General features: G+C 39.7%; 1 protein-coding gene across 6 annotated transcripts in view; it reads left to right on the top strand.

Moving 5' to 3' along the window:
* Positions 1-18,578, top strand: part of dagla (diacylglycerol lipase, alpha) — a 329,798-nt gene that overhangs the window by 122,754 nt on the left and 188,466 nt on the right. For 3 of the 6 annotated variants that reach the window (XM_087996615.1, XM_087996616.1, XM_087996614.1), the window contains one exon: positions 39-142. The exons of the other annotated variants lie outside the window; for them this stretch is intronic. The gene's annotated coding sequence lies outside the window, so the exon portion shown is untranslated. The remainder of the gene's footprint in view (positions 1-38; positions 143-18,578) is intronic. 6 annotated transcript variants of the gene reach the window in all.

Genomic DNA, 18,578 nt, shown 5'->3' with positions numbered 1-18,578 from the left:
CAAATGATTATTTATAATCTATTTTATTATCCATTTAGGTTGATCATTAGACATCTGTGAAATGTATCCGATTGTCGCTGTTTGGCATTGGATTGAGGGGAAGAAAATGAAACAAATTGTGCTTTGATTAAATCTAAATTACGTAAGCTTATTTTTCCCTATTGTTAATTTATTTTATTTTTGGGTAGTCTTTGGTTTATGCATGCTCAGTTGTGTTCAAGAGGAAAGCAATGCTGAGAAATGTTTAAACATTATTCACTGTTAATGAGCAAATTTGATGTTGTTTCTGGCTAAGTAAACTTCATTCATCAATTGTTACCTGGACTTGAACCCATCAAGGAACCAAAATAACTAAGTAAACTTTGTTGAGAGTTTACAGGTGTGAATGCATAATTTTAAGTGCAGTATTGTCATTCAGATTTGAGTAAAGTATAACTATTGATGTAAAAAACCTCCCTACTGAGATCGCAGGTATTATTAAATGTATCCAACAAGGTAGTTTTGCATTTTATCTTTCAGAAGCTGAGTTCTGTCTGTTGGGAGCATTTTCAATGTTATAAAATTGTCATTGTAATAGACCTTTTGCTAAAAAGAGAAGCAGTTTAATGAGCTGAGTCAATGATGTCACATAATAAATTATTCTTTCAATAGTTTGATACGATTAAACAGCTCCTGTTTGAAATTGTGCTTTGAATACATGCCAGACTCAACGTGAGTCTCATGGTTCAGATGGCATTCATCAGCAATTCAAGTCTCATTCTTGTAGCTTCTGTTATGATATCAGTCCTAAAGTAAAACATAATAATTTTAATGAAGTAAAATTAAAATTAATACAGCTAAAGTGATATTAGCTGCTGCAAAATTCATAGACACAATGGCAAATGAAATATTTTCAAGATTGAAACAAGACTAAGAATTAATCAAGAATTAATAACCTATGTTTATTTCTAACATTTTGTAGAAACAAAAATAAATCGAAAGAGATATGAAATGAGAATAGGAATTTCTGGAAATGCACAGTTGGTTCAAACGTTCTCCTTGGAAACAATAACCTGCTTTTCTCTTTTAAGTTAAAAATCACACAACACCAGGTTATAGTTCAACAGGTTTAATTGGAAGTACTAGCTTTTGGAGCGCTGCTCCTTCATCAGATGGTTGCGTCCTTTTCTCTTTTAAACTTTTGCCTTGTATTACCTGCAACAACAACCCTGTAGATATATTGCAAGTTCTGATTTGATTGTGCATAGTGCATTTTATTTCCTAAATGTAGAAGCGAAGAAGTTCTGAACAATAGTAAATCACTTGTCCGAATCGTATCCAATGAGGATTGTGTCATTTTTTTAATATTGTAAATACTTTTGCAAGTACTCCACAATTTTGTTTGTAGCTGAGGTCAAATATATAAGTTTGCAACTATATTCTCTTCATGACTGATGTACTGTTAAAGCCAATTAATTAGTGGCATCACTTTTTTTAAAAAAGCAAAAGACTTATAAAAATATCCAGGAGTGGAAAGCAACTTCAAATGAATGCTGTGGCTAATTTTCACACAGCGTGGACCCTTAAAGAACTTTTGGCAAGGACAACCGATGTGTAGGAGCTCCATCATTTGTAATCCCCCCTTCAAGCCACAAACAATCCATAATTGCCTTCAGAAGGTTTTTTTTTCAGTCATTCATGGGATGTGTATGTTGCTGGTTGGACAACATTTGTTGCTCATCCCTAATCCCCCAGTTACAAGTCAACCACATTGCTGTGGTCTGGAGTGATACATAGGCCAGATTAGGTAAGGATGACAATTTCCTTCTCTGAAGGACATTGATGAACCAGATGGGTTTATCTGGCAATTGGCAATGGATTCATGGTTATCATTAGACTCTTAATTCCAGATTTTAAAACTGAATTCAAATTCTACCATTTGCTGTGGTGGGATTTGAACCTGGATCTCTCGAACATTACCTGTGTCTCTGAATTAATCTAGTGATAATGCCATTAGGCCAACACCTCCCCACAAGGATGAGCTGCCTGTTTGAACGTCTCTTAGCCATGAGGAGTAGGTACACCCACAGTAGTCTAGATTAGAGTGAGATTAGATTAGATTACTTACAGTGTGGAAACAGGCCTTTCGGCCTAACAAGTCCACACCGACCCGCCGCAGCGCAACCCATCCAGACCCATTCCCCAAATTTAGCCCTTCACCTAACACCACGGGCAATTTAGCATGGCCAATTCACCTAACCTGCACATTTTTTGGACTGTGGGAGGAAACCGGAGCACCTGGAGGAAACCCATGCAGACACGGGAAGAATGTGCAAACTCCACACAGTCAGTCGCCTGAGGCGGGAATTGAACCCGGGTCTCTGGCGCTGTGAGGCAACAGTACTAACCACTGTGCCACCGTGCCGCCCACAAGAGTGGTGCTGGAAAAGCACAGCAGGGCAGGCAGCATCCGAGGAGCCTGACCTGCTATGCTTTTCCAGCACCTCTCTAATCTAGACTTTGGTTTCCAGCATCTGCAGACCTTGTTTTTACCTACATTCACAATAGTGTTAGGAGGAAAGTTCCTTGATTTTTTACCCAACGGTGGTGGTGATAAAATTCTGAGTCACGATAGTGTGTGGTTTGGAGGGGAACCTGCAGGTGGTGGTGTTCCTATACATCTGTTGCTCTCTTCCTTCTAGGTGACAGAGTCATGGGCTCCAAAGGTGCTCTCAGGGGAACCTTGGTGAGTTGCTGCAATGCATTTTGGAGATACACACTGCTTCTACTGAGTGTGAGGAAATTTAAACAAAATTCTGGAAAGACGCAGCAGGCCTATCTGGATCTGACAGAGGAAAGAAGACGAAAAGGCCAGCTCTGGTGAAGGGTTCAATTGAAACGCATATGTATCAGATGTCTACTGATCTGCTTCACATGTCTAGCATTTTGATTTTCATTTCAAAAGCGTATGTATTTAGAGTAATTAATAGTTGGCAGAAAATCATATTGTGAATGGAGCAGTTTGATAACTGCTTGAGTGAAATTCAAGTAGTTTTTTTATTATATGGAGCTTTCCTATTCAAGTGCTACCCTATATTTATGACCAGTGCATTTTACTCTTAGTGAAACACACCAGGTGTTGTTGGGTAGTGTTTACATTAGTTACTAAAGCAGCTTGAAGTTGTTTATTGGTGATAGCTGCTTTATAAACACACATTTTACTTAACAAGGTGAGGAGTCGTGAAGAACAGAAAATTCGGATGACTGGAATTTATTCAAAGGTTCTGAGTATCCATATTGCTTCTTACCAGCATGATATTTCTGCCTAGATGATCTGGTAGGGTGTCAGCATCCACTTTTAGGTCTTTTGCACGTTGTCTCATTACCTGGATGGCTAGAGTGTAAGGATATAATGATGCCAAAGGTGCTGGTTCATACTCATACCAGCTGTGATAGTTTCTGCATGCCTACCTCCACATCTTGCCCCATCAAACTATATGGAGAGACGTTCATTTAATCTTTTGTGCTGTATGGCTAATTGATCTATTACCTCATGTGAATAATGACCATTGGGGTGATTTAGTTAACTACTACTGCTACCTAGTGAACCAGATATTAGCAGAAATTAGTTGTTTTGGTGGTGGTGGTGGAGGAGAGGGGAGCTGGAGGAAGACAGAGGATGTACGGGTAATGGGTATGGAGAGGAGGAAACAATAATAAAATGAGGAGAGACCACTGAGAGCTAATACTTTGAATATAGATTACAGTCGTAGGCAAAGCAATTGACATCTTAGTCTGAACTACAGGTTGCTGAGTAGTGGATTTATGAGAACAATCTTTTAGCCTGTGGTTTTTTGATCTGGTGAAGGAAAACTATGGAGGGACGTACTTCTGCTATTGCTGAATCTATTACATTATGTATAAAATGGTTTTAATTTAATCAGATATCTACTCATTCCCCAGGAACGTATCAAGAATAAGATCCTGTTTTTTTTTGTGGTTTGAGCGTGCCTGATGGTGATATTTTCTATAGAGCAGTTGCAATTTAAATGTAATTACTGAGGTCCTGAAGGGCATGTAGAACACAAAGTTAACACGCAGATGCAGCAAACAATAATGAAGTCAAAAGGCATGCGGACCTTTATTGATGGTCTAGACTGCAAGAATAGGAAGTCTTGTAGTAATTGTGCAGAGCTTTTTGTGAGACCACATTCGTGTTCAGTTTTATATGGTTGTAGGTATGTTAGCTGAGCTGGGAAGTGGATTTGTGGATGTTTCCATGAACACCAACGAGCCACTAAATGTCACAACCAGCTGTCCCTAGTAGCTATATACACAAATGACAAGGACCACAAATTTGACTGAGACAACACAATGATCTTAGGACAAGCTAAACAGAGAACAGCCAGAGAATTTCTAGAGGCATGGCACTCATCCACGGACTCCATCAATAAACACACAGATCTAGATCCAATATTCCAGCCACTACAATAAAAAACTGGTACTGGCAACCGGAAGCAGCAGGAATGGAACCAAATAAATTCCAGAAGAGACAGTACGCAGCGCTTCACAGGAGACTCCAAAGCACTGAAAATGCCACCTAGACAGGGGCGAAACGTCTGCAAATCAACTTCCCAGCTTGACGAACATACCCACAACCATGGCAACCAGCACCCGAGCTACAAATCTTTACGTAAACCTTGATTGTTCTATCTCTGAAAAGATAAACTTATATTGAAAAACTAGATTGCTTTTTGAAATGAGTGAGTTGTCTTGTGATAAGGTCCAGAGTAAATGGTGTCTGGAGTTTAGGAGAATGAGAGGTGTTTTCATTGAATATACCAGATTCTGAAGTCATTAGACAGGTTAGAAACTGCAAGCATTCTCCCATTTGCTGGGCAATCCCCTACTAAGGGGCTAATTACATAAGACTTAGTTGGAGATAAATTTCTTCACTCAAAGGCTTGTGAATCTTCACAATTCTTTATCCAAGAGCAGTTGATTGCTGTATCACTAGTTATATTTAAAATTGAGGGTTGCAAGAGCAGCATGGAAAGGGAGTTAGGGTCAAATATCAGTCATGAGTGTATTGAACGCAGGGAAGACTTGAACCAGATAACTTCCATCATCTTCTTGAGTTTTCTGCCTGAAGATCTGTCCAACCCTCAGTATCACAACCTCCACCACAGATATGGCAAGCAGTGATTCCAAATGCAAGCCAGCCGGAACAAGGATTGAAGCCCCTGCTGATGGCACAATTTGATTGACGCCAGCCATCCAGCCAACTGAGCTACCCTGTATGGTCTGCCCATCCTTATTCTTGAATGACGTTCTTAATTTGGCATTATTCATGATTCAGTTGGCTTTCTATCTTCTGTTTGTACGAGGCAGGTGTCATTTCTGCCTTCCTTAAATCTGCTGGCAATATTGGGTGGTGGATAGGTGGAGCAGAGTGATAATTAATTGTTCATGAATAGAATGCATGAATGGTAATACCTGAAGTAGATTCAACATGTAACAATAGGTCTCCATGTGTAAATTTGTGATTCTTGCTGGTTAATAGTTCAAGTATTTATCATTAGTATAATGGATCGTAACAGCTGGACAAATCTAGGGTGAATTAAAAGAATGAGAATACTAGTTATGGAAAATTTAAGAAAATGAGTCTCTTTGGTGAATCATTCTCCATTGGACACTGCTTGCTTTGAATCGTTCTTAGTTGTTGGCTATAAGACCACTAGTTGCTTTGAGATGTGTATCTCAGTAGATATAGGACCAGCATACATACCTCTTGTGGTGTAATGAGATTCATGTAAATCATAATGACACAACAATGCATGCCTCTGACACTAGTAAAAGAGCATGCAGCAGAATTAGCATGTTAAGATATGTCATTGATGTGACATGAGAGAGCTGTTGTTTGATAGCTTACAAGGTACAAGTATTTTTAAGAAGAAAGGATGTTACAATACTTATGGAGTTGATGAGACCTATTTAGAGATGATAAGCAGGCAGTCAGTGTCTATATGTGCAATGCTAGTGGCCTGAGATAGTCCAGACTGGTATCTTACTGTAAAGATTTAAAGCACTTAAAGCAATTCTTGGTTTAAAACACTTGTAATGCTGGTCTGGTGTCTTTCTTTTAGGAGAAAGTGAGGACTGCAGATGCTGGAGATCAGAGCTGAAAATGTGTTGCTGGAAAAGCGCAGCAGGTCAGGCAGCATCCCAGGAGCAGGAAAATCGACGTTTTGGGCATGAGCCCTCCTTCAGGAATTCCTGAAGAAGGGCTCATGCCCGAAACGTCAATTCTCCTGCTCCTTGGATGCTGCCTGACCTGCTGCGCTTTTCCAGCAACAGATTTTCAGCTCTGGTGTCTTTCTTTGTCTCGCAAAATCTCATACTTGGTTGCTCATGTCAGAATGTCTGTTAAGAGTTAAATGTCGGTAGATTGTCCTGTGGGCTTTGTGATTTCATTTGAAAGATTAAAAATAAGGTTTAAAAAGAACATTATCTTGCTAAATTTAGATGGCCTAGCTCCAGGAAAATAACTCCTGGATCATGATCTCATTACCTTTTCCATACTTCGGTTGAAGATTGTTGGAGAATTGCAAAACCTGGACCAGACAAGGGGTTAAAAACAATCCATCAGATCCCTGAACTCTGTTATCTGATGGCTCTGTTAGAAGTGTGTTTTTTTAGAGGTCAAGTAAAGGCCCAAATGGCTTGGCTGTGGTACCTCACATCTCCTCCTCCCCTCCTCAGGCAGCACCCCTGCCTTCTTTTGCTCGCAGCTCTCTGCTTTTTCTTGATCTCTCAGCTCTCTCCCTAATATAATTTTGAACTTCATGAAACAGTGATAAATTACTGTGTTGGCTTTTGTCTTGTGTGCATGTTCAAAACACTTTTAAAAAAGCATTGCGCTGAACCTCTGAGGTGTGACAATGGTTGTCAGATTACCACTCTGCTCTGTTATTTTGACCCTGTGATAAAGCTCTGCAGTTCTGATTGAGACTTCTTAATCTGGCTTCTTCAGAAATGCAAAGTGGTCTTTCAGAGTCATGGAGTCATAGTCATACAGCACAGAAAGAACCCTTTGCTTCAACTCCTCCATGTTGACTAAGGTTCCCAAACTAAACTGGTGCCACCCGCCTGCACTTGGCCCATATTCCTCTAAACCTTTCCTATTCATGTACTGTCCAAATCTCTTTAAGTGTAACTGTACCTGCATCTACCACTTCCTCTGGCACATCCTGTGTGGAAAGGTTGCCTCTCAGGTCCTTTTTAAATCTTTCTCCACTTGCCTTAAAAAATATTCTCCCTAGTTTTGAACTTTTCCACCCTTGGAAAAAGACCTTTGCTAATCATCTTATTATGCCCCTCATGATTTTATAAATCTCTATAAGATAACTCTTCACCCTTCTATGCTCCAATGAAAAAGATCCTAGCCTATCCAGCCTCTCCTTAAACTCTAACCCTCCAGTCCTGGCAACATCCTGATGAATCTTTTCTGAACCCTGTCCAATTTAATAATGTCCTTCTTATAGCAGGGTGACCAGAACTGTACACAGTATTCCAAAAATGGCCTCACCAATGTCCTGTACAACCTCAACATGACATCCCAACTCATATACTCAGTGGTCTGAGCAATGATGGCAAGCATTCTAAATGCCTCCATAACCACCCTGTCTACCTAGGCGCAACTTTAAAGAACTATATACCTGAGCCGCTAGGTGTCTCTGGCAACTTGTTGGTGTTATCTGCAAACTTACTAACCATGCCTCCTAAATTCTCATCCAAATTGTTGATAAATAACAAACAACAGTGGATTCAGCACTGATCCTTGTGGAACGCCACTGGTCAGAGGCCTCTCATCCAAAAAGCAACCCTGCACCACCACCACCTTCTGTCTCCTATCATCTAGCCAATTTTGTATCCACTTGGCAACTCTTTCACGATTTTCCATGCAAAAATCCCCCCATGATTACTATCCATCATCTGTCCTTGCCTCTCCAAACATACATAAACCCTATTTCTCAGAATCCTTAACAACTTACCTACCACCGATATCAGACTCACTGGTGTGTTCTTTCCAAGCTTCTCCTTACAGCCTTCCTTAAGTAAAAGCACGACAATAGCTACCCCTCCAGTCCTCTAGCACCTCACCCATGGTTGATGATACAACTCTGCTAGGGCCCTGCAATTTCTTCCCTAATGTCCCATAACATCCTAAAATATACTTGATCGTGGATTTATATCCACCTTTGTTTTTTTAAGACCTCCAATACCTCTCTTTCACTAATGTGAACTGTTTTCAAGACATAAATATTTATTTCCCAGAGTTCGGTAGTCTCCGTATTTCTCTCCATAATGAAAATAGATGCCAAATACTTGTTTAGTACCTCTCCCATCTCCTGTAGTTTCACATGTAAATGACCTCATTGATCTTTAAGGGGCCATATTTTCTCCCTAGTTGCTGTGTTCTTAATGTACTTGTAGAATCTCTTTGGATTATCCTTAACCTTATCTGTCAAAGCTAACTCATATCCCCTTTTTGTCCTGCTATAGAATGCCTACAAGGTAGACTGATTTCCTTCTTAAAAATATCCCTACACCCTTTTATATTCTTGAAGAGATTCCTTTGATCCCAGTTGACTATACCCAATATATGTCCCCTCCTTATTCTTGACCAGACCCTCAATACCTTCATTCATCCATTGTTCCCTACTCTTGCCGAACTTACCCTTCACTCTAACAGAAGCATGATACCTCTGAACTCTTGATATCTCACTTTTGAAAGCCTCCCATTTGCTAGTCGTACTTTGCCTGCGAACAGTTTAGTCTACTCAACTTCTGAAAGTTCCTGTCTCAAAGTGTCAAAATTTGCCTTACTCCATTTAAGAACTTTAATCCTTTTCCATAACTATTTTAAGTCTAATAGAATTATGGTCACTGCTCACCCACTAACAATTCAGTCACTTGCCATGCCTTTTTTCCTAAGAAAAGGTCAGGTTTTACTCTGTCTGTGGTAGGTGCATCTACATATTTATCAGGGAAAGCAAGTCACATGTCTTTTTTTCCCCCAGTATTAATGAGTAAATCAGCTAATTTTCATTGCTAACTCACTGAAAACCATTGAAGTTCATATAGAGTGAATATTTGAGTCATATGGAAAATGACAAGCTTATGGAGCAATATCTCATTCAGGAATAATGCCTTGAATAGGAAAACATTCCTGTAGTTATTTTACCTTGAGTGTGCTTAAAATCTGCGCAGTGAGCAATGGTAGGATTAAATCCCTGGATGCTTGTAGAAACAAATACATTCCGTGTTTTCTGCTGTATACGCCCTGTTAAAGCTGAACGCGCCTGTCCTCCAGAATTGCAGATTGTTATTTTTGTTTTATACAGATGTCTTTGAAGATTTTTAACATGCTGTTTGTGTAGATTGAAGGCAAATCTGTTTAAGGTGCTATATGATTTTCAAGTAAAGATTTCATTGGAGGTGCTGGATGGAAATATCCTGTTTTTGAGTTCCTTTCTATAGCCTCTTGCTGTGCTAATCTTGTGCTTGCTAGTTAATCTTGACAGCCATATTTAGGAGCTTCATGTAGTATGATGTAAGGTAACCAATCATTTGTGATTTGCAGCAATGACTCTATAAACATTGTTCAGGGTTTGCTCCAGAACTGAGAAATTATTACTGTTATGTCTTAGAGTTCAAGCTGCTGGATCCTCTTTTCAAGTATCCTCTCTTCTTGTAAAATATTTACTTTTTGATATTTAATTAGTTGCATTGGAAGAAAATGATAGGTTAAGTTCACTTAAACTTACAAATATTGAAAATATACAAGTCCCCTCCTACATCCTTCTCCCTTCTTCAGGCAGCCCCAGCTCTTCACTTTTTCTCATTCTCTCAGCGCTCCGTCTCTCTAATATTAGAATTAGAATCTCTACAGTGTGGAAACAGGCCCTTCGGCCCAACAAGTCCACAATGACCCTCCGAAGAGTAACCCACCCAGACCCAAATCCCCTACCTTATATTTATTTACCCCTGATTGATGCACCCAGCCTACACATCCCTGAACAATATGGGCAATTTAGCATGGCCAATTCACCAAATCTGCACACCTTTGGACTGTGGGAGGAAACCCAAACAGACACAGGGAGAATGTGCAAAATCCACACAGATAGTCGCCCGAGGCTGGAATCGAACCCAGGTCCCTAGCACAGTGAGGCAGCAGTGCTAACCACTGAGCTACTATGCCACTCCAGTATAATTTTGATTTTTATGAAACCGCTATAATTACTGTATTGTCTTTCACGCACACAACATTTAAAAAAACCACTGGGCTGAACCTTCCAAGGAATGGCAGTCACTGTCAGATTGCCACACAGCTCCTATAGTTTGACCCATGGTAGCATTCTTCAGTTCTGCTTGAGATTTCCTCATCTTGTTTCTTCAGAAGTGTGAAGTGGTCTATCATCAGGGGAAAACATCTTACATTCCCTTTTTCCATTTTATTGCTGTACTTGTAAGTTGTCATTGCTATCACATTGAAAACCTTTGGGATGTTTAAATAACTTTCCTGTGTGAGAGTGCATGAGTATGAGTGAGGTAATTTCAAAGGGTGGTGAGGTCAGGTTGGGGAGGAGTTGGGATAGTTGGATGTTTCTGGGAGGAGTTCGAGGAGGAGGTAGGGGGTTGTCCGTTGCAAAGTCAGCTAGGAGATGGACATGGTTTTAATTTGTCTTAACTATCCAGGAAAATAAGTTAATGTGTACTAAATCTCTAACTCAGTATTATTCTTCTTGACCCCCAAGTTGTCTGCAAAGTGCCAGGAAGTGAATGGGCACTCTGTTTTGGGCTGGAAAGGAGGTTCTTTTCCTCTCAGAAAAGTGAAAGAAATTCTCCCATTAGGCCTGGGACCAGATCACATGAGGGCAAAGTGCCTCAAGCAGGCATGAATGAACAGGAGCTTAGTGCAGGAAGTGGATGATTGATCTCCTGTGTTCTGCAAGGGTAAGCACTACCATTTTCTCGCTGCTATCTCATTCTGAAATGGCCATCACTTGGTCTAACGCTGTTGCAAATGCATGTCAATCTCACCCACTTACGCACTGAAAGGCTCACATCCATCTTATGCTGCCTATCTTCTAGCACTTCCCAAGTACTTTACTTCCTTGTAGCTAACCACCCTGCAGAGCTGTTTGCATGTTCATTCCCATTGCATTCAACCTTTTGCTTTCTTTCATTGATGGCAGACTGGTGTACAACAGGAAGGAAAGCCTCAGACTGGCAAAGAGCTTCCTGCTCTCCAAGTCCTCATTGTCTTTGAAGGAAATGCAGTCCAGCTAATTGATGAGGTTCAATATGGTTCTGCACATCTGGAGAGATCAACATGGTAGAAGCCAGTGAGGAACATTGTTGTCTGCTCTCCTCAAATATACAGCCAGTCCTTGTCATTCCTCTGCAAAATAGTTTTTGCGACTGCATCAACTTATTCTCTTTCACCTCTTCCACAGTCATGAGCAGTCAATGGACTGAAAACCACAATAGGCAGTAGAGGCTGTTCAGCAGCATCACCTCTGAGGTTGATGCGATGAAACTTGGAAGGGTTCACTGGCAATGTGTTTTATTGTGCTACCTACCAACACAAGAACTGTCACCTTTTTTTGTTAAAGTAAACTAAAGGATGCAAATCTGGTGAGCATGTCAATAGCATGTGATCAAAACCAATAGAAGAGGAAATGTCCAAGGTCCCTGATACTAGGAGACACTTAGCTTCATGCTGAAGATGTGCCAGTCTACTTGGCTATCAGCTACATGGTCAGTCTGTGGTATCAGGAGGATATCAGTCAGGATTTTAGGAGACCTGTACAAAAGCTGGAAGAGTCTGTTGCTTCTTTCTCCTGTGATTTCTCTGGCATGTATGTGCTTTGCTGCTGCACAGAATATATGATGACTAACTTGGAGAATCAAGTCCAGCAGAATGGTTACCAGATATGTGTTCAGGTTTACACTCGGCATCAGTGCCAAAGCAAGAGATGGACAAGGCACCTCACCCTCTTACCAGATGCTGCTGCCTGTAAAGAAGCCTGCATTGAGCAGGACCGACCAACAGGCAACACAGAAACGTCATGTCAGAGCAATGCAGAGATGTCCTATCCCTCCACCTCCCCCCTTCTAGTTGTCCTGTCATCTGCAGCAAGTAAGGCCGTGGAGAATGCACATGTATCTGTGTAGGAATTTCTCACCAGCCTGGGTTGCTCTACACCTCAAGTCCACAGTGGATGACAGCCAAATTCTTCATGATCTGCAGAGTGCTCCAATCAGTAGGCTCTCTCCACTCTGTGAAGCCTGCACCAAGGTATAGTGGCAGGCAAAGGAAGAAGAAATCCTTTTGAGGGTGCTTTGGTGGCATGGGTGTTTGATGTATTAAAAATGAGACATTTAAATATATATGAACTATTTTAACATTTGTCACAGTCTAATTTCCTTGTTTGGTGTCTCCATGATTGTCTGAAATGAAAGTAGTTAAACATCTTCTCCATTACAGGGAGATGCTGCCCTTCTGTTGAAAACCTTTGAATGTCTCATTGCATCAGCAATTTGTGTGCCTGTTCTCTCTCTTTTCTGGCAGGCTATAAGGCTTGACCTTTGGATAGTGCAGTCAGAGCTGTAGAGATAGTGTTCAAGGACTCATGGTTTGTCCTGTCAGTTCAATGGCAGGATATTGGATCTGGGACAACCACCTCGCAGTTGTCATATGAGAATTGTGCAGAAAGCTAATTTAAAAAGCTACAAGAACAATAGGTCTTTACCCTGGATGGGGTCTCAATATCCAGTTTGGGTTATTCTCAGCACCTGAGTTGGCAAAGAAATCTGAAGGGTGACTCTGATCATATTTTGTGGGGGGTTTCTGAGGAATTGTTAGCATTTGTGAACTTCATGATATCATGACACAATGTCAGATCCTTGCATTTTATAGCACTGCAGGGTGATGAGGGCAATTGAGACACATGAATGCAGGTAGGATGTCACAGACCTGGGGAACCTTCCTCACGGTGAGAGCTCCCAATTAGCCTTCTCTTTCATGGATGATGATGCAGAATAGCCCTCAACCCTTGCCACCATTCTGTTCTGTGGCTGTGGCATCCATTTAGGATATCAGAAAATGTGTAGTGCCTGTAATCATTTAGACTTGAAACATTAGTTGACTTTCCAATGGATGCTACCTGATCCGTTATGATTTCCAGCATTTTTTTATTTTCAGTCCTTGTGATGGTTGCCTTGTGTTAATGAGACTGTTTCTGAAATGCATTTTCTCTCCTGGTTGCATTGCCACTTCATGAACTCAGGCATACAGTAAACAATCAGGCAAAAGTGTACTATCTTTAAGATTTTTGATTACTTGAGTGCTGTTGATGTTTTAAAATCAACCTGTTTGGCGATGTTATGACATACCTCTGGGACAGTTTGAATCAAAACCTTCTGGCTCTGAGTTAGGAATACATCCACTGTGTAGCAAGATGCCAAATGCTGATATTATGCTTGCATTGTAATAATTGAGGTCAGCTGAATCTGATTGTCCACCCAATAGACTCTAGATGAATAGGAGGCTTGAGTTTGCCAAAACATGCAAAATATAATACTGGCCCCCACAAGTGAATATATATCCACTTCTATTTTGACAAGTATATCGCACAGTTAGTTTGACAGCCATTAGCATGGTGAGATTCAGCTTTCCTGTTGGGTCGTTCAAATACCAACCTCCCTTATTCCTAATTTGTTCCACCCTCACTGGTTTGCCGTATTTGTTGACCCTTTGACCTTTTATCCACCTCTCCTTCATACATCTGAAATTATGTTTGCCATTGTGGTCTAATCTTTCCTCACAACCCTTCAATATAGAGGTGCCACGGCCCCTAATAAGCCTTACTTCTCCCCTGACTGAAGTCACCTATACCCTTATATTACTTGACTCCAACAAGACTGGTCCCCCCACCACTTTCTGAGATTCTAAATTTCCAAACACAACATCCGTGTAAATTTTTTATCCACTCCGCCAGCTTCTGCCCATCAACCAGGACTGACTAGAGCACAGTCTGTCACAAACCCCAGCAGTGACTGACTGGGATGCAGACACCAGACAATTGAGGTCTAATCTGGTGACTTCTTGATGGGGAGCTTTAAAAGATGTTTAGACAGTGTAAAATTTTTTTTAAAGCATTTACATATGTGTTTGAGATTTTGTATGAATTTTAATTATGCTTTGATTATAGAGATTGATCATGTGGCTTGTCTTATATGCAAGAAACAATCAAATTAATCAGCTGCATTTAAGTATTCAGATGTGTTAGAGTCCCTTCTCCTGTGGATAAAGTCTCATTGTGCATTCTGTAGAATGGAGAATCAGATATGAATGTGACAGGGGACCTTGATTTTCACTTTGATTTAATGCCATGACATTTACTGAGCATTCGAAACACTCTTCCTTTGTCAATAGATACAGAACCATTGAACCATTGCAAGTCTTTGAAATTAAAAAGGCATTCAAAATTTCCCTTGAAAACAATTACCCGTTTTACGTTTGCTTAATTCCTGATCAAACGTAGCTAATGTCCAATGAAAAAAAACTTCGATACCTCTTAATCTTGTCCAAGTAAGGACACAGGCATTAAAAAGCCACTTCAAAGGAGGATAGTTTTCTGAGATTGTGATAAATGTGTCAGTCAAACAAAAATCAAGCCGTTCCTTATATAGGTGTGTAGATAGCCTCCTGTCAGGCTGAGCCCATTAGACAATCTTGGAGTTAAGGAAAAAGTGAGGACTGCAGATGTTGGAGATCAGAGTCGAGAGTGTGGTGCTGGAAAAGCACAGCAGGTCAGGCAGCATCTGTGCAGCAGCATAAGCCCTTCATCAGGAATCAGCCCTTTGGAAATAAGTCCTTCATCATCATCTCGGAGTCCAGCCAAGCATTCATATTGAGACTATCTAGAAACTCTATCAATATTTGAACACATAATCAGACCTCCAGACTATTAGCTGCTTTATTCCATAACATTTAACTCTCTTGTCATTAAAATATCTGTCTAACTCGGCCTTTAATAAATTCAGTGACACAACCCCCCCACTGGGATGAGAACTTCAAACACTAATGATCCTCGGAGGGATGAAATTAAAATTGAGACTACTTATATTTGAATTGTGCCTCCTATCCTAGATTCCCTAGCAAGGGGAAAAGCAGGTTGACATCTACCCTATCAAGCTGTCACAATCTCTTTCAATTTAATAAGATCACCTGTCACTCTTAAACTCCAATGAGAATGTACCCAACTTCCTCAAAATTGCCTTCATTAAGGAATCTTCCTAGTGAAATCACTGGGAACATTGAATGCTTGTGTCTCTTTTTTTTGAACATATCAGAGACATCTCTGTGTGGTTAGAGGGTACATTTGTTCTATACCAAATAAAACTGAACAAATATGTATGGATAATGCGTGGGTGGTATGGAATGGACATGGTGTGTACGAAGGGAGAATGGAAGGTATGGAGGGACTCTGACAATCAGGCTAAGAATTGGTCTGATGTCCTAGCAGATGCAAGTTGGCATTCTAACGTTCGGTCTGCTTTGGGAGGCAGTAGTCTCATCTTTAGCTTGTGCTCATCATTACTCAGGTTTTAACTTTAATGGCTCTTGTGTCTACATTTGAGTATAAGTGAAGTGTTCCACAGTCCATGATTTACACCTGTCTTTTAGCCCAGTCCCCCATATTTCAGTATTTCTTTACAGCTTGTTATGGTCTTTTCAGAAGTTAGCTGCACTTCCGATTTTAACTTAATCTGCAAATTTCAACATCAGTACCACTTATCTACATCCAAATGATTTTTTAAAAAAGTGGAAAAAAAACCTGACTCCTGTGGGGTGAATATCACTACCACTGGAAAAAAATGCCCTTAATATGTATCATCTGTTTCTTTTTTAACAAACTTTTGATCCAGTTTGCCATTCTTCTCTAATTTTGCATCCTTAATTGTTTCCATTAATGCTTTCATGATATCTTGTCAGACCCTTTCATAATGTTTATGCTCACTACACCCACTACATTTCCTTTGTCAGTCTTGAAGTTACCTATTCAAAGAATTTTGAAGATTTTCTAGCGTGAGCAAAGTTTTCAAAGGTATTTTGAATCTGGTGGATGAAGGTACAGTCATAAAGACAGATTACTTTGGTAAAATTTGTGCTAAATATGTATCAGTGTTGAATATTATCAAGGAAAATGTTGGCATAAAAAGATAAACAAAAATTTAACTACAGAAAATATGTGCAAATGTTTTAAATGGGTAGACCTTGATTCCTGATTTGCTGTAGTGCAAATCAAGAAAGTTATTTTACACATTTAGAAATGTAAGAAATTTAAAGGTGATATTAAATGCAAGAATGATTGAAGTGTGACTTTGAGCGAATACGTGGAAGAGACATTGCATTGCCAAAAGTGCATGTTGCGATAGTGTTTGGCATGATAATATAGTGGCTAAGAAGTGTGACATCCAAATTACAACATAGCAAATGAACATAGTATAGCCAAGTGCTGTGTCTAGACCGTAAGTCTATTACCAGTAGAATTCTAGTGCTTTTGCTTATGGTGAATTGGAGGAGAGTTGAGAACAATGGGAATATTCATGCCATCTAGGGCACAACAGCAAAGTCATTGATTTATAGTGAATGAATAAATCAAATTCACTTCATATTGCCAGTGGTTTAATATTCTTATTAGTGACAATACTGAGTTTTTCATGTTTTAATACTTTTTCACAACAATGCCTCCAGGATTTTGTTGTATGTAATTTGATCAATCAACTTAAGTTGGTGGACTGTATACAGCGTCAATATCTGACTCAGTGTTAGCTGTGAATAAAGGTTTTGGTGATTTATAACTGCAAGTCTTAACTCTTTCATTAGATAAAATCAATTAGCACGATCTCATTTGTAGAATGATGAGTGAAAAAAAAAACGATTTGTTCATTTCATCTGTTTAAAATAAAACATGTTGGGTTGTTTTGTATCTATATTGCTAGTTTTTTAAAGCTATTCCATGTTCTCTGGAGCAGTTAACTCCTAATGAGCTATGATGGTCTCTGAGTGACTTTTCAAGATATCTGTTGTGTATACTCAAGTAAAAGTTGATTTCATAAAAGTTGACCCCCTATTTTGGCCAAAAATCTGGAATTTTCTGTTTATCTGCCAACCATTTATCTATCTGTTTATCCATGTAAATGTTGACTCTAGTTCTTTACAGATAACAGATCAACATTTGTGAGCCCATAAGATCAGAAATTAGTCTGTTCAGCCCATCAAGTCTGCTCCACCATTCAATCATGGCTAAGTTTCTGATCCACTTTCTTCCCATAACCCTTGATCCCCCTTGATACTCAAGAACCTGTCTATCTCAGACTTGAATATACTCAGTGACCTGGCTTCCACAGCCTTGTGGCAATGAATTCCATAGATTCACCGCTCTCTGGCAAGTTATTATCCTCTACATAAATGTTATGAAGAAATGAAATTTTTTGTGTCATTGTGTTTTGATGTATAATTCACACCAATTTGGCATGCAGGTTTAAGATGCATCAGGTGACTACCAACTTCGTGGAATACAGTCCAAGTTGAGGTTTTGAAATTTCTTCTTCATTTTGTGTAAAAATGCCCTCCGGGAAAAAAACAACCAATATACAGCAGCGTTTAAATGGAAAGTTATTTAAGTTGCAGAGAAGGTAAATAACTGCAGCAGTTAAAGAATTCTGTGTTTCAGAGAAACTAGTGAGAGACGGGAAAAAGGTATCAAACCAACTTCAGGCAAAGCTAAAATAAAAGTGTGCCAATAGGTAAACCTACCAAATGGCCACAATTGGAGAAAACAGTAGCTGAGCAGGTATTTGAAAATCATCAAAATGGAGAATGTGTTAATCATGAAGCCATCCGAATTCAAAAACAAAACGAATCAAAGGAGGCTGAAATTTTGAATTTTAAGGCAAGTGCTGGATTTTGCATAAGGTTTATGAGAAGGCATAACTTAGTACTTCGGCAGAGAATAAAGATTGCACAAAAGATGCCTGCTGAACTAGAAGATATTACAGTTTCACCAGTTTGTAATCAGAAATCGGCAGAAAGAAGGCTACAAGTTATCACATATTGGAAACATGGATGGAATGCCTATAATTCTTGACATGCTGGAGAGTCAAACTGTGAACCAAAAAGGAGAAAAAAAACCCAATACAGTTAGTTCTGCAATAATGCAGTTGTTCCGTTCTCATGCAATCCCATGTTGTAAGAAAATCTTGTAATAGCAGCACCATTTAAAATAATGGGGCAGGAATCGTGTTATAACCAATCCCCACTTTTAGAAACTGCAATTTTAGAAACTGTCCTCAGTTCACCAGTCGTGTTATAACAAATTCATCTAAATGCAATACGCGTTACAGAACAGCCTGTACTGGTGAAAACCACGGGCTATGAGAAAAGTAGGTTTTCTTTAGTTCTTTCTTTATGGCTGATGGCACTAAATTAAAACCGATGGCTAGTTTTATTGTAATTCTTT

This window comes from Chiloscyllium plagiosum, unplaced genomic scaffold, assembly GCF_037043375.1.
Source record: "Chiloscyllium plagiosum isolate Xiang-an unplaced genomic scaffold, Cpla_swu_hap1 HiC_scaffold_18, whole genome shotgun sequence".
NCBI lineage: Eukaryota > Metazoa > Chordata > Chondrichthyes > Orectolobiformes > Hemiscylliidae > Chiloscyllium > Chiloscyllium plagiosum.
Note: the sequence above shows the minus strand (reverse complement) of the source record. Positions and strands in the feature narration are given on the sequence as shown.